Raw genomic sequence first — 17,105 nt, 5'->3', positions numbered from 1 at the left:
TCCGAGCCGAAGCTCTGCCCACGAGAAGTTCAATTTTTGTAGAGATCTTCCAGATCTGCTGCGGATTACTACTTTTGCAAGCCGTAGTGTTGTCCGATCATCTTCTGATCAAGTGAGTGTATAGTCCCTTTCATCTTACACATATACATGAAGTATTTTATAAAATACGTGCTATGTGTACATATATTGTTGTTTATATGTGTGAGTGTGTGGTTACTTTCTTCTAACACATAAGTATTAAGTATTTGCTACGATATACGTGTTATGTGTTTATATATTGTCGTTTATTTGAGATAAGCATGGAATTGATGTTTTATATAGGTTTTAAATGAGTTAAACTGTATATGTATGTTATATCTACAAATATGTTGGGTAGAACATGGGTAGACGAATTAGTTGGGGTGTGATGACGGATGAGTTTGAGTATGAGACGAAGGATGAACCTTGGTAGCTATGGATTTAGTACTGTATAGATGAACCTTGGTAGCTATGGATTTAGTACCGTATAGACAAACATTGGTAGCTATGGACTTAGTACCTACACCGATAGTTATGGATTTAGTACTATTAGATAAACGTTGGTAGCTATAGACTTAGTACCTACACCGGTAGCTATGGATTTAGTACTGTTAGATAAACGTTGGTAGCTATGGACTTAGTACCTACACTCGTAGGTATGGATTTAGTACTCGGTGAATGAACCATAGCAACTATGGAATTAGTGCTCTATGAAGGAGCCTTAGCAGCTATTGTCTTAGTACCTAATAAAGAATCCTGGCAACTATTGTCTTAGTGCCTAATACGGAGTGAATGAATAGATGATTCTTAGGGTAGACCCTTAAGATTAAGGAAGATAATGGGGATGGGTAATTGGGTTGATTGTTTGATGATTGAATATAATAATTATATTATTATGGGTTGAAAACCCTATATGATCACCAGGCTCCCAATCCTGACCCACTCAGTTTAATTGTATCACAGGTATCGATACGAAGCTGCTTTGCACTGAGAGATTAAAGGAGATGTAAATCACTAGAGTAAATGAATGTATGTTCTGTTTATGCTTATGTGTCTGTATCGGAACATGACATCCCGAGGTTTTATTATTTAATGAAAATACATTCTCTTTGAGAAATGTTTTGATAAGTTTTTATCATATCTTGTTTTGGGAACAAATTCCGCAACCGTTTTCTTTAAACGATTACTCTGATTTTAAAAACAAAGCATAAACAAATCGGTCTTTTCTGGCCATGAAATTGGGGATGTCACAGGTCAACCATCCTGGTACTACTCTCGCCCGAGCACGCTTAACTGCAGAGTTCTTATGGGATCTGCTACCCTTACGGCTTTAAAACGCGTTGTGTTAGGGAAGGTATCCACACCCCTTATAAGGAATGCTTAGTTCTCCTTCCCAGCCGATGTGGGATCAGATCTAACCCACTTTCACCCCCCATTATAGGGTTCGACGTCCCCGTTGAACACATCGACCCGTGCCCTGGCTCTGATACCATTTGTAACACCCCCATCTGGCACGTATCACAATAATGTCCGCTTTGGGCCACTCGGCACGAGGACTTCCCAGGGGGTCACCCATCATGGTACTACTCCCGCCCGAGCACGCTTAACTGTACAGTTCTTATGGGATCTGCTACCCTCACGACTTTAAAACGCGTTGTCATGGGGAAGGTATCCACACCCCTTATAAGGAATGCTTAGTTCTCCTTCCCAGCCGATGTGGGATCAGATCTAACCGTGAAAGTGGGTTAGATCTGATCCCACATCGATTGGGAAGGAAAACTAAGCATTCCTTATAAGGGGTGTGGATACCTTCCCTAACACAACGCGTGTCACACCCCAAAACCAGGAACAGCGGAAACGTTCTGGGGCGGAGGACGTCATGTATAATATCAACAACAATGTGAGGTAGTAAACAAGCAACAACATCATCCATTGCATTAATAAAATAATTATTATACAATTGTATTCTGTCAAATTTTGATAAACACTAAAGCATAAATCAAAATGAAAGATAAGTCTTGAACAAGCTCCATCTTCCTTTCTCCTTGCATCGGTTCCTGTCTATGATGACCTGAGGATACAAGTAATTTTGAAAGCGAGTATCAGCTTTGAAGCTGGTGAGATCATAAGTATTTAGTGTCTTAATTTGTATGTAAGAATTTGTAAGTGAACTGTAAGTATGAAAATGTTTGTAAAACAACTGTAAACGTTTGAACCTGTCGCAAGAATGAGTTGTAAATGTATGTAAGTGTTTGTAAAAGTTTGAATCTCTCAGAAAAACCTATATTTTCTGTTAATGTAGCCTTCTACCAAGGCTTAACTGTTTTGTATGCTCGTTTCTTGTAAAAGTGTGTAATTTTCCCAAGTGTAACTATCATTATCAAAATATAGTTTTTACATTTATAGTTTAAGTGAAAAGATCACTAAATATCTGAACAGGGAAAATTAATGTAGTACTAAAACGTAGCGCTATAAGAACTACTGCTGTACTAATTACCTTAAACCGGATTTATATTAAGGCATTATGTGATAAATTGCACCATACTATCGACTGGTAACAACGACAACGTATAGTCGAAAAATAAGGTTTGACGTTTGGCACCCGCAGACCTGTCGGTCCCGTTGTAGCTAGCAGCGAGGTGTAGGATAGTCAATCCAGTATAGATCTATACGCAAACTCACGCTCTCCCTTCAAGAGACTCTGACTACAACCCGGGTCATGACAATTAAGGCATGCTCCCATACAGCGGATCACAATTTTATTAACGTATTAATGTAAGTGTAATGTAACGAACTGTTCTACCTGAAATGTACGTGCTCTCTACCTAGCAAGTATAGTAATGTAATCGTTCTAGAAAGTATTGACTCATGAATGAAATGACTCATTGTATGATCTCGCGTTCTAGTAATTGTTCTAGTATCTTCCTAAACTACCCATATGGTAGTTTACTAGTAATCTATCTGGTAAGTATGGACATGTATGTATACCCTTGCTACCCAAGGGCATATGTTGAACTGGAAGGACCTTTTATGACTATATATGTACACATGATATATAACTAATATTTAAACGACTTTCGGACGATTACCCGATATCCCACCAGACCACATCTCAAGGCGCGAAAAGGAAATAGGGTGGATAGCCTTCCTAAGTCTTTTAAACATTTCTTATATAACTATACATATAGAGGCATGCAATTTATAATATTAAAGCATAAATAATTTTTGTAAGACATTGGAAACGTAAATATTATTTCAAGAAAAGATCGACTTGATGTCGATCTATAAAACAATTTGAAGGCATAAGTATGATAAAACGGTTTTGAGTATAAGGAAACATTTGATCGAAACAAAGTTGTAAATAAGTTTGAAAGGTAATGTACCGAGTAAGATGTACAGTGTATTAAGTAGTTTAAAACATATAAAATGTTTATAAAAATCATTTGAAGGAAACTGTTTGGTAAAATGGCTAATGAGTAGCCAAATCTTTTGAATGCTGTATATTAATCACATGTGATTGATGTAATAACTAGCGTAATTCTACTTATTAATCGCATGTGATTGATATAATCCTAGCATGATTCTACTTGTATCCCCCCCCCCCCCCATAAAACATTTAAATGTAGTTTAAAACATTAGTTAAGGGGTATGAACTCACTTGATTGAAGTGGTCGATTTGAAATAGTCTAGAGAAGAATCGAGCAGAACTTCGACAGGAAGAGTTGAAAACGCGGGAAAATCTCGGGATTCTCGGAAACACAAAACCTTCCTTCGGGACTTGAAGGTGAAAAACCGGGGCTTTGGGAGGGTCTCGGGGGCTTAAACGCAGAGTTTCGGCGCGAGAAAGAGAAGATTGGAGCACCTAAACCCGGCACCCCAAGAGTTCTATTTATAGGGCTGTTTCTGGTGTGCCACGTCGTGGGGAGCAAGCCTTATCCTCTTCCGTTGATGGGACGCTCTCAGTCACTTGCCGGGTCGCGGCAAGCTTGTGCCACGTCGTGGCAAGCCTGACAGCCTCGGATTTCGGACCCCGAACTTGTAAAATCCGTAACTTTCGCATACGACCTCCGTTTTTGACGTTCTTTATATGCACGCGTAGCTAAAAACATGATCTACAACTTTCGATTAGACTTCATCGGAAAATTCTGACTTTATTTTTAATTATTTATTTTTAACGGGCCGGGACGCGATAATTCCGTTAAAAATCCATAACTTCTTCATCCGATGTCCGTTTTTGTCAGACTTTGCATTGTTGCACTACTAATGTTGAGACCTTAGATTCTCATTTAGGTTTTTTTGGTCAAAAGTATCTCGAGCTCTATTTCGTGTTTTTAGCTGTCTACTGCTATACCCGAATCTTGGAAAAATCATAACTTCCTCATACGAAGTCAGATTTGGACGTTCTTTTTATGTATGCTCACGGTTTCAGGTTATCTATAACTTTCATTTAGATACTTAATGCTAAAAACTATTGTATTGAAACTTCGCATTTTTCGTTTAATCGGTGTTGCCGGTTTTGCCGAGAATCTTCGGTTGGTCATAACTTCTTCGTTATAACTCGGATTTTAGGGTTCTTTATATGTACGAAAACCTTGATACGATTCATAATACTTTATTTAACCCAAATAAGATTTTAGGAAAGTTATATTTTGACCGAAATTTGATTGGTTTTACATTACATTGTCTCGAAATATCGGGTTGTCACAACGCGTTTTAAAGCCGTGAGGGCAGCAGATCCCATAAGAACTCTGCAGTTAAGCGTGCTCGGGCGGGAGTAGTACCAGGATGGGTGACCCCCTGAGAAGTCCTCGTGCTGAGTGGCCCAAAGCAGACAATGTTGTGATATGTGCCAGAGGGGGATGTTACAAATGGTATCAGAGCCAGGGCACGGGTCGATGTGTTCGACAGGGATGTCGAACCCTATAATGGGGGTGAAAGTGGGTTAGATCTGATCCCACATCAGCTGGGAAGGAGAATTAAGCATTCCTTATAAGGGGTGTGGATACCTTCCCTATCACAACGCGTTTTAAAGTCGTGAGGGAAGCAGATCCCATAAGAACTCTGCAGTTAAGCGTGCTCGGGCGGGAGTAGTACCAGGATGGGTGACCCCCTGGGAATTCCTCGTGTCGAGTGGCCCAAAGCGGACAATATTTTGATACGTGCCAGAGGGGGGTATTACAAATGGTTAATTTAGAGATAATAGGGGTCAAAAATGACTTTTCGACAAAATATTATTTAGAATAAATAATTTGAACCAAGTTGTAGTATATGTCACAAGGTTTCCGTACATATAAAGAACCCCCTGGGAAGTCCTCGTGCCGAGTGGCCCAAAGCGGACAATATTGTGATACGTGCCAGAGGGGGTGTTACAAATGGTCAATTTAGAGATAATAGGGGTTGAAAATGACTTTTCGACAAAATATTATTTAGAATAAATAATTTGAACCAAGTTGTAGTATATGTCACAAGGTTTCCGTACATATAAAGAACGCCGAAATCCGAGTTATAACGAATAAGTTATGACCCGTCGAAGTTTCGCGACGGAACTGGCACGGCACCGGGAAGCGTAAAAAAATGAATTTACGATAGAGCGATATTTAGCCTTAGTGATCTAAACAATAGTCGTAGAATATGTTAAACCGAGAAAATCAATAAAAAGAACGCCTAAATCTGACTTCGTATGAAGAAGTTATGATTTTTCTAAGATTCGGCTTAGCAGTGTACAACCCGAAACTCGAATATTAGATCGAGCGATTTATAGCCGACACGACCTAAACAAGAATCGAAGATCTCATTATTAGTAGCGTAACGATAAAAAGACAGACGAAAATGGACATCGGATGAAGAAGTTATGAGATTTTAACGGACCAATCCTGTCCCGGCTTGTTAAAAATATAACTTTAAAAAGAAAGTCAAAATTAGCCGACGGAGTCTAAACGAAAGTTGTAGAGTACGTCTCCACCTACACGTGGATATAAATAACGCCAAATTATAACAACATATTTACGTATTAAAAAAAAAGTATAAATCATATATACATAGACATATATATACATATGTATATATCATTAGAAAGGTACCGACAATGCGGTCATTATAAGACTATTGTTGAGTTCTTTCGATATTAGTTTAGTACAAATATCGTTAAATCTATTTAAAATAGTATTATAAAGGGGTGTTTAGTTGTTTATATAACTAAAAGGCCATTAAGTAATTATGGAGGGTAGTTTTTGTAAATTCAATTACTATAAATAAGAGGCTTGGGCTCTCATATTTCTTGCACCATTCTCTTGATTCAAGAGTCTTTCTCTCCTTATCCCCCGAGCATTTCGATCCCTCGTGATTCGACTTCTCTTTCTGTAGTTTTAGTATAGTAAGGTGAGCGCTGAAGCGCTGCACGAATCTTTCTTAGAATGATTTAGCGACGAAGTTCTGCCCCTACAGAGCCCGACTCCTAGCTAAAATCCCCTTGTAAGTAAGTTATGCTTACCCTATTTTAAATATAGTTTATATTTAAAATTAGTATTGTTATTATAAATTTATAATAAATATTTGAGCTATTATTATGACTTGTATAAGTGTCGTTATAATATCTTTTTAACTACTCGCGGTACGGAGAATCTGGTTTAAAGGGCCGCATAGGGTTGTTGGATTTCAGAAGTGCTATATGCCAAAATGGTCCTGCCCTCCGGTGTTTTATGTCTGACGGTTGGAAAATATTATTTAAACGCTTATATAATAATAATAATAATAATAATAATAATAATAATAATAATAATAATAATAATAATAATAATAATAATAATAATAATAATAATAATAATAAGACTAATAATTAGTCATGGTAAATATTAGACTAAAATCTAGTGGTAATAATACTAGGTTTCGTCGAAGGAAATTATTTTAAAGTAAACGAAGCGCTGTCCAAGTACCGAATCACCACCTTCTCAGGTGAGTGCATAGTCCCTTTCATCTTACACATAGATATGAAGTATTTTAATATAAATTACGTGTTGTGTGTGCATATTGTCTGAATACTTGTTGTCTATGTTGGGTGAAAGATTTTTATACATGTTTTAAATGATTTAAACTGTATATGTATTTTATATCTACAAAATGTGTTGGGTAAAACATGGGTAGATGAAATAGTTGTTTTGTGATAACACGATGGGAGACATCAATGTTCTCAGTGATCCAGTCATCTAGTGGAGTATAGATGATGACCACGGGCGATACTAGACGGTCCGGTGGAACGCTAGTAAGCTCGTAATCTGTAGGTGTTTTTGAACTAGGTGCTCATTAGGTATTTTGAACTGAGTGTGTTCACTACGTATCTTTGAACTGAGTGTGTTCACTAGGTATTTTGAACTAAGTGTGTTCACTAGTTACTTTTGAACTAAGTGTTTACCAGATGTTTTGGACTACGTGTTCACCAGTTGTAATCTATAAGCTTTTGTAACGATGGACTTCGTGCCGATTCCTTAGGATAATCCTTAGGAATGAATGAATGAGAAATTGCTGATTCTTAGGGTAGATCCTTAAGAGAAAAGAAGATAATGGGGATGGGTAATTGGGTTTAATTGCTTGATTGTTTAAACATAATAATTATATTATTGTGGGTTGAAAACCCTATGTACTCACCAGGTTTCCCAACCTGACCCACTCAGTTTGTTTATATCACAGGTGTTGATATGAAGTCACATTACACTAAGAGATTAAAGAGATGTAGATCACTAGTGTAAATAAATGTAAATTCTGTTTATGCTTATGTTTCTATATTGACAATGACATCCCAAATGTTTTAAAATGAATAAAATACGTCTCTTCGAAAATGTTTTAATAACGTATTTATCGTGTTTTTCTAGGAACAAATTCCGCAACATTTTTATGAAAAGAAGTACTCTAACTTTTATAAAGCATAAACAAAATCGGTCTTTTCTGGCTGTGAAAATCGGGATGTCATAGTTGGTATCAGAGCATTAGTTTAAGCGAACTAGGAATATGGATTTATTTCTAGACTTAAACTTAGAATGCTAAGCGATGATTGTGAGGTGTGAGCACTAGCTTAATTTAAGAATGATTCCTAAATTACTTTTATGTGCTAAATGATTTGTTATGCTATAGTTTGATCGGATCTATGGTCTATTGCCGACCGGATCTGGAAACCTTATGTGTTTAGGATTCTAAACGTACGAATACGATATTAGAACTAGCATATAAACGTTTCGGAGCGATAAGGATGATTTAAACGTCAACCCTATGTAAGGGTCTAGATTCACCTTATTCGGTGTATAGATCAAGATGGCAAGGACCCGTAGCGGAAACGTGAATGCAAATGAGAATAGGAACCAACCCCCAGTGGTTCAGCAAATACATGTTGTAGAAGAAGTTGCACCTGAGCCAGTCACCATGGCTGGAGTTCAAGCCATGATTCGGGTTATGCTAGCTGAACAAAGGGAAAAAATGAGGCGGATGTTGAATAAGGACAAACCTACTATGCCCACTGAGCAACCCGAGCTGATTCCCGAGCAATCGGAGGAAGGGAACTACAGCCGCCAAGTGAGTCAAGTGGGGATTCAAGGTGATCAAAGGGATGGCCCGGAGAAGAGAAACAACAAGGATGGGCGAATGTACAAGAATTTCTTGGGTGCGAGACCACCAAGTCTCTCAGGAAGCCCAAAGCCTATTGAGATTATGGATTGGATCTCCGAGATGGAGATGGTGTTTGAGAGTTGTGACTGTAGCGAGAAACAGAAGACCGTCTTCGCTGTAAGACAACTGAAAACTGGAGTTTTGAGCTGGTGGAAGCTATTGGCAGATACGATGCCACGAGGAGAAGCCTTAAGGATGTCATGGGAAGAGTTCTTGGAACAGTTGAAAATGCAGTACTACTCAGAGATAGATCTGATAGACCTAAACAACGAGTTTCAGAACCTGAAGAAAGGGAAGATGAGTGTTGATGAGTATGCCACCGCATTCACCGAGAGGATGAAGCTATTCCCCTACTTGGTGCCTACTGAACTCTCCAAGATTGATAGGTTTGCTAACGGATTACCCACTGACTTTGGCCCAATGGTCAAAATGGCAACTACCTTGAAAGCAGCTGTTAGGGAAGCTAAGTATGTAGAGGCCCAGATAAGGGAAAAGGGTCTAGAAAAAGATAAGGCAGGAGAGAAGCGGAAGTTTGAAGGATCTTCAAGGTCCAACAAGGAGAGAAAATTATCGAAGCCTGGAGGAGGAGGTGAATCAAGATGGTGTGATAAATGCAAGAAGAAACACTTTGGAAAATGCGGCGAAGAGGTGACATGTTTCAAGTGTGGAAAGTCTGGGCATTACGCTAATGAGTGTACATCCAACAAGAGGTTGTGTTATGATTGTAAAGAAAGGGGCATCTTTCAAGGAATTTCCCAAAGAAAAATAAAGTAGCAAGACCAGAAACGCCACCGAGGCCAAGGGCATTCCACATGATCCTCGACGAAGCAAAAAATAATGCGAGGAACCAAGGATAAGGAATTCATACCCGAAGATCAAGCTATGAGGTAGACAAAGAGATAGAACCATATGATGTAGCCTACTAAAGGCATAGTCTAAGGTGAACTTGAACACCTATGTAATAGTTTCAAGAAATAATAAAATCTTTTTTTTGTTATCTGGTGTGTTAAACTGTTATGTGATTTTCTTGAATGGTGACTTGGAAAACTGCGAGACAATACTTGGGACGAGTATGAGTAGGTGTGAAAGGTAGTAGATGCATATACTACCGGAAGCACAGGACTCATGCTTGGATCAGGGAAAGTCACAAGGTTACCAAGAAGCTAGTAATTGATTTTGTTTTATTCAAGTATGTCGTTACCATTGTTTCGGTAATGACTAAGAAAATTGTTGTTATCCCGACCCTAGTGGTCATATCACATTGAGTCTGACTACGATGAGTAGGTTACGTGGTTCAAAGAACCAAGTTTGATGTAGCGTCCGACTTAAACCAAACGATTGAAATCAAAGTGATCAATAGAAGTATCGCGCTCGTTGTTAAAAAAAGTTGGTAGCTAGAAATGCTACATGTTAAAATGTGATTATATCACATTATACCATGAAGGAAGGCATATTTCATTCCGGAATTTGACTCTAAGAGACCTGAGTCTAAGCGTTGTTACGTACGATAATAGGTCATTAGAATATGACACCTCGATCAAATGTAGCAATCAAATTAACTTATCTGAAGAAGAAGAAGGTGTCTTTGATAAAAATGAGCTTGTGACACGAAGGTCATGATTGAAAGTCTAACGAGCAGGTGCTAGACCAAGCACCGCCTGCAATCAAGAAGTCCAAGAGTTAGATACTCGTTCGAAGCAACATAGAAGTTACAGTAATTACCTAGGATGAAGAGATAACGTATGGAGTCATTATGCTTCCCTGTTTCGTTGATGATTCCGGGACGTAATCATCCTAAGGGGGAGATAATTGTAACGCCCGTAGATCCGGGCTAGTAAATTTAGAGATAATAGGGGTTGAAAATGACTTTTTGACAAAATATTATTTAGAATAAATAATTTGAACCAAGTTTTAGTATATGTCACAAGGTTTCCGTACATATAAAGAACGCCGAAATCCGAGTTATAACGAAGAAGTTATGACCCGTCGAAGTTTCGCGACGGAACCGGCACGGCACCGAGAAGCGTAAAAAAGTGAATTTACGATAGAGTGATATTTAGCCTTAGTGATCTAAACGATAGTCGTAGAATATGTTAAACCGAGAAAATCAATAAAAAGAACGCCCAAATTTGACTTCGTATGAAGAAGTTATGATTTTTCTAAGATTCGGCTTAGCAGTGTATAGCCCGAAACTCGAATATTAGATCGAGCGATTTTTAGCCGACACGACCTAAACAAGAATCGAAGATCTCATTACTCGTAGCGTAACGATAAAAAGACAGACGAAAATGGACATCGGATGAAGAAGTTAAGAGATTTTAACGGACCAATCCTGTCCCGGCCTGTTAAAAATATAACTTTAAAAATAAAGTCAAAATTAGCCGACGGAGTCTAAACGAAAGTTGTAGAGTACGTCTCCACCTACACGTGGATATAAATAACGTCAAAAACGGAGTTCGTATGAACGAGTTACAAATTATAATAACATATTTATGTATTAAAAAAAAGTATAAATCATATATACGTAGACATATATATACATATGTATATATCATTAGAAAGGTATCGACGATGCGGTCATTATAAGACTATTTTTGAGTTCTTTCAATATTAGTTTAGTACAAATATCGTTAAATCTATTTAAAATAGTATTATAAAGGGGTGTTTAGTTGTTTATATAACTAAAAGGCCATTAAGTAATTATGGAGGGTAGTTTTTGTAAATTCAATTACTATAAATAGGAGGCTTGGGCTCTCATAGTTCTTGCACCATTCTCTTGATTCAAGTGTCTTTCTCTCCTTATCCCCCGAGCATTTCGATCCCTCGTGATTCGACTTCTCTTTCTGTAGTTTTAGTATAGTAAGGTGAGCGCTGAAGCGCTGCACGAATCTTTCTTAGAATGATTTAGCGACGAATTTCTGCCCCTACAGAGCCCGACTCCTAGCTAAAATCCCCTTGTAAGTAAGTTATGCTTACCCTATTTTAAATATAGTTTATATTTAAAATTAGTATTGTTATTATAAATTTATAATAAATATTTGAGCTATTATTATGACTTATATAAGTGTCGTTATAATATCTTTTTAACTACTCGCGGTACGGGGAATCTGGTTTAAAGGGCCGCATAGGGTTGTTGGATTTCAGAAGTGCTATATGCCAAAATGGTCCTGCCCTCCGGTGTTTTATGTCTGACCTCTGTCTGTACATAGTGGTTGGAAAATATTATTTAAACGCTTATATAATAATAATAATAATAATAATAATAATAATAATAATAATAATAAGACTAATAATTAGTCATGGTAAATATTAGACTAAAATCTAGTGGTAATAATACTAGGTTTCATCGAATGAAATTATTTTAAAGTAAACGAAGCGCTGTCCAAGTACCGAATCACCACCTTCTCAGGTGAGTGCATAGTCCCTTTCATCTTACACATAGATATGAAGTATTTTAATATAAATTACGTGCTATGTGTGCATATTGTCTGAATACTTGTTGTCTATGTTGGGTGAAAGATTTTTATACATGTTTTAAATGATTTAAACTGTATATGTATTTTATATCTACAAAATGTGTTGGGTAAAACATGGGTAGATGAAATAGTTGTTTTGTGATAACACGATGGGAGACATCAATGTTGTCAGTGATCCAGTCATCTAGTCGAGTATAGATGATGACCATGGGCGATACTAGACGGTCCGGTGGAACGCTAGTAAGCTCGTAATCTGTAGGTGTTTTTGAACTAGGTGCTCATTAGGTATTTTGAACTGAGTGTGTTCACTACGTATCTTTGAACTGAGTGTGTTCACTAGGTATTTTGAACTAAGTGTGTTCACTAGTTACTTTTGAACTAAGTTTTTACCAGATGTTTTGGACTACGTGTTCACCAGTTGTAATCTATAAGCTTTGGTAACGATGGACTTCGTGCCGATTCCTTAGGATAATCCTTAGGAATGAATGAACGAGAAATAGCTGATTCTTAGGGTAGATCCTTAAGAGAAAAAAAGATAATGGGGATGGCTAATTGGGTTTAATTGCTTGATTTTTCAAACATAATAATTATATTATTGTGGGTTGAAAACCCTATGTACTCACCAGGTTTCCCAACCTGACCCACTCAGTTTATTTATATCACAGGTGTTGATATGAAGTCACATTACACTAAGAGATTAAAGAGATGTAGATCACTAGTGTAAATAAATGTAAGTTCTGTTTATGCTTATGTTTCTGTATTGACAATGACATCCCAAATGTTTTAAAATGAATAAAATACGTCTCTTCGAAAATGTTTTAATAACGTATTTATCGTGTTTTTCTAGGAACAAATTCCGCAACATTTTTATGAAAAGAAGTACTCCAACTTTAATAAAGCATAAACAAAATCGGTCTTTTCTAGCCGTGAAAATGCGGATGTCACAAATGTTGTGTCATATTTCTGTACACTTTAAAAATATGATCTAACACTGTTAGATATATTTAGAGAGTAATGTTGTGTCATATTTTTGTACACTTTAAAAATATGATCTAAGTGGTATAGAAAGCTTCTTAAATAAGAGTTTTTTTTCTAAAAACGTATGAGCAATATTTTTAAAAATATTTAAAAAACAACCACTATGGCTCTGATACCGGTTGTTGAGAAAAAAATAAACTTGTTTGGAAGATAAAGATAGTTGCAAAATATATGTTATCTTAAAAAGATCTTTAATAGCTCAACAATAAACGAGATGCGGAATTAAGAGATTTTTTCACAAAATTATGATACCAACAGTTACAATATAAATATAAAGAAAGTAATAAATAACTTAGTTGAATCTTTACCAAGCTTTCATGCAAGACTTTTTGTCAATAAGTGATGAACAACATAAATTTGGATAAAAAAAAGCAACTTATATTTCTATGAAGTTTAAGGTTCATGAAACACTTTTGGATAACTCCTAACCTCTAAATTTATAGACCCAAAAGTTTAAGGTCTTGCTTAAGTATGGTGGACATACGGCTATACCAAGCATGCCTAACAAACACAATCTTAACAAAAGATTTTCTCATAAAAAATAAATTCATGTACATTTTTGTGGTGTGTAGAACATTGGAATGCAAACTTTTCTTCCATTTCGGTGGAGAATCTTCACATAATTCATCATCCACTTATCAAGAAAAACTCAACCCCATTCACATGGCTGCTTAGGGGCCCTTCATGCACCAACAATTTGGTGTATTGATATTTGTAGATATGTTGTACGCTATCTCTAAGCTACTTTCCTTAATCAGACAAGTTATATGTTCTCCATCTCACCCATCATAGACCACCATATCACATGTTTATGTCTTCATCTACTCATTCTCCTTTCTCTAGAAACCCTTTAACACTCTTTTTATTATTATTAAATTCAAACCAGTTAGCAGTAAGCCATTAAAATCCAAATTTTGCAAATTTTGTAAAAGAACTAGGCCATATATCTCACATTTATTTTTGGGTTTTGATTATATTTTGACCATTGATAAAGTAAAATTATTTATTAATAATCCACCAACATTCAAATAAATTACTCTGTTGCTAAATTTTAAAGAAAAAATGGTAGCTCAACATTTCTTTCAGAATCCATTTTTTTGGAATGAAACCAAGTAGCTTTAGTGAGATCGAATTCAAAAGTACTCAAGCCTCCCTTACCACCTTCACGTGGTTTATGGAACCAACTCGACGAGTTGGAGGACCTCAACTCGATGAGTTGAGGTTGGGAATGAAAATCCTAATTTTTAGGGTTTACACCCTATTTAAGGGACCTTAACTCCTCTATCCATCCTCCCTTACCACCTTCACATCCAGAGACAAACCCTAATCGAGCTAAACCTCCTTTTGAGCATGTGAGGCTAAAAGAGAGTGTGTTGTTGCATTTCTTGAAGAGGCTTGAGGATTGAGAAGCTTGGAATGAGAAAGGGATTGTAGATCCATCATCTACTTCGTTGTGGCATTCATCTGAAGGTGAAAAGACTTTACCTTGGTCATTTTCTTGTTAGATCTTTCCACCCAAAAGTTTGTGGTCATTTCTAGTTTATTCTTGAAGCACTTATGTTTATGAGCATGTTTTGGGGTGAGGAGTTCAGATCTGGACTCCTCCAGGCCCTTATGGATAGAAAGTTCCTGAATTTAGCAAGCTTTGGCCCTTCTCCATGCCCTAAACCTCTTTTTAAGCTTACTTATAGGGTTGTAATCCCTTTGAGACCTCGAATGCACGTAACGTTGGCAACTTTACGTGATAACTACATTTTAGGAAGCTAGATCTACAGTTTGGACCCTTAGTTTCACTTAAAAAGCATCTAAATGAGAAAAGGATTGAAGGAACTCGACAAGTTGGGTAGGGGTTTACCTGCCTTCTAGATTCTGCGTGAACTCGACTAGTAGGTGAGATGATTCGACGAGTTGATGAGGGTTTTCTCGATATTTTGGACACTAAAGAACTCGAGGAGTTACTTAGGTGACTTGGCGAGTTGACTCGAGTCTTCAGTTTTTGAGCTCTGGAGGAACTCGATGAGTCAGTAGATGAACTCGACGAGTTGGGTTAACATGGATTGTTGACCTTGACCGTTAACTTTGACATTGATGAGATTAAGCTTTCTTTTAATCTATGAAGATCGATTAGATCTTGAACAAGTATGTAAATAATGACGATATGAACACAATAAAAGAATAGAACAAGATTGAATCAAACGTGTCGAATGATTAAAACAAAATCCTCAGAAGAGCTCGATTAAGAACATCAACTGTAGAGGATTGGAAGGTTACAAGAACGATCAAAGAAACCTTTTGTCGTCTGGAAAAATCGTATTCTCAGATCTCTAAAACCTTAACCTAATATGCATGCAAGCATTAGCTTATATAAAAAGCATAAAAGACTCACGGTTGGACAGGCCCAAACCGGAATATAAATGAAAGCATAAACAGATGAGCCCAAAAGACGCAATCTTCAAAGCCCAACAATCTCCCCCTTTGCGTCAATTTGGGGCGAGACCTTCACTCTCTTTTCAAAGCAGATGACTTCTTAACCGTTTCAAAAATTTTCGGTATCAAAGCCAGAATATGATGCCTGAAGGTAATATACCAACGAAGCATATTTGTAAAGTTCTTTTTATCTGCTGTTGAGTTCTGTTTGCATCGGTGAATGATATTGATGATGTGCTCCAGACACTCTGTAGAGAACAGATGCTTGTCTACCAAAGCAAACAGAAACTTGTGCCTGTCGCCCCTGGTGAACATAACCGTCAGATTGGAAGAATCGATCTGCCCCAACTTCATTTTGTGAACATCTCCAGTCTTGGAAGTGGGCTTGACAGTTGGTTTCTTGTTCATCACTTTTGCTATTTCCTGATCCATAGTGGCGAGCTCATGGACGTAGGAAGCCAACATTCTTTTAAGATGAGAAAGAATTGGTTCATATTCTCTCTGGTTGGAGAGAAGAATGTTGTATAGCAAGATCCAATCGTGTGGGTTCAGACTGGGAAGATCTGCCAGAGAAATAAGATGTTCGGTGTTGGCCGTTCCTCTGTTGATTTTAAAATTGATGTTCACAAATCTCCCAGCCTGGGTTGGTTTCAGTACCTTGACTTTAATAATTTTCTGGGCACTCCAAGTCAAGTACTGTGGTTGACCGAATTTCAGATAGAAATCGATGAGCTCTCTGTCAACCTTCGGTTTTGGATGAGGGACATTAGCAGTGACATCAAAGCAGTGAAATGTGAAGGCTTTACACGTAACGGGCATGTCGAACTACGAGTCTCTAGAATTTTCACACTCAAAAGATGCAATCGGTTCCAACCAGTAAATAGAAGGAAACTCAATCGCTTGAGTGATGAGTGTGTCTCTGTCCCAATCTGGGAACAGAGTCTTTTTAGCTTGAATAGCCTCCTCATCCTCCTGGATTTTCCTTTCTCTGGCCTCTGCCTCACGAGCTATTTTCAAGGTTTCATCAAGCTCTCTGTCCCTTTTCTTGCGTTGAAGAGCTTCAGTAATCGTTTCATCTGATTCTGATTCACTCTCAACAAGGACTTGTTTACCAGAACCCGAAGCTACATTACCCTTCGGTTCTGTTTTGGACACACCTTCCTCTCCCCCTTGTCTCGGAAGAACAAGCTTCTCCGAGACACCCTTCATTTCACTTAAGATTGTAATTGCAGGAAGGAGTTTCGCCTGGAGATGCTGACGAATAGTGAGGGTTAGGAAGGGATCATGGGAGTCAAGAACGCCTATTAACATATTTTTAACGTCACCAGCGCAACTTTGAAGAACTGCCCGCTGAGTTTGAAGCAAAGTGATTTCTTGTTGTGCCTGGGCCAGTTGAACCTGCTGTAAGTCAATAGTCGCCTGGTGTTTGATAAGTTCTTCCTTCAGGGTGCTCTCGGCTGCCAGAGAGGCAAAACGTGAATCCAAAGATTTGAG

Source organism: Lactuca saligna, chromosome 3, assembly GCF_052625555.1.
Source record: "Lactuca saligna cultivar CGN05327 chromosome 3, ASM5262555v1, whole genome shotgun sequence".
In the NCBI taxonomy this organism is placed as follows: domain Eukaryota; kingdom Viridiplantae; phylum Streptophyta; class Magnoliopsida; order Asterales; family Asteraceae; genus Lactuca; species Lactuca saligna.
This window is presented reverse-complemented; position numbering follows the sequence as displayed.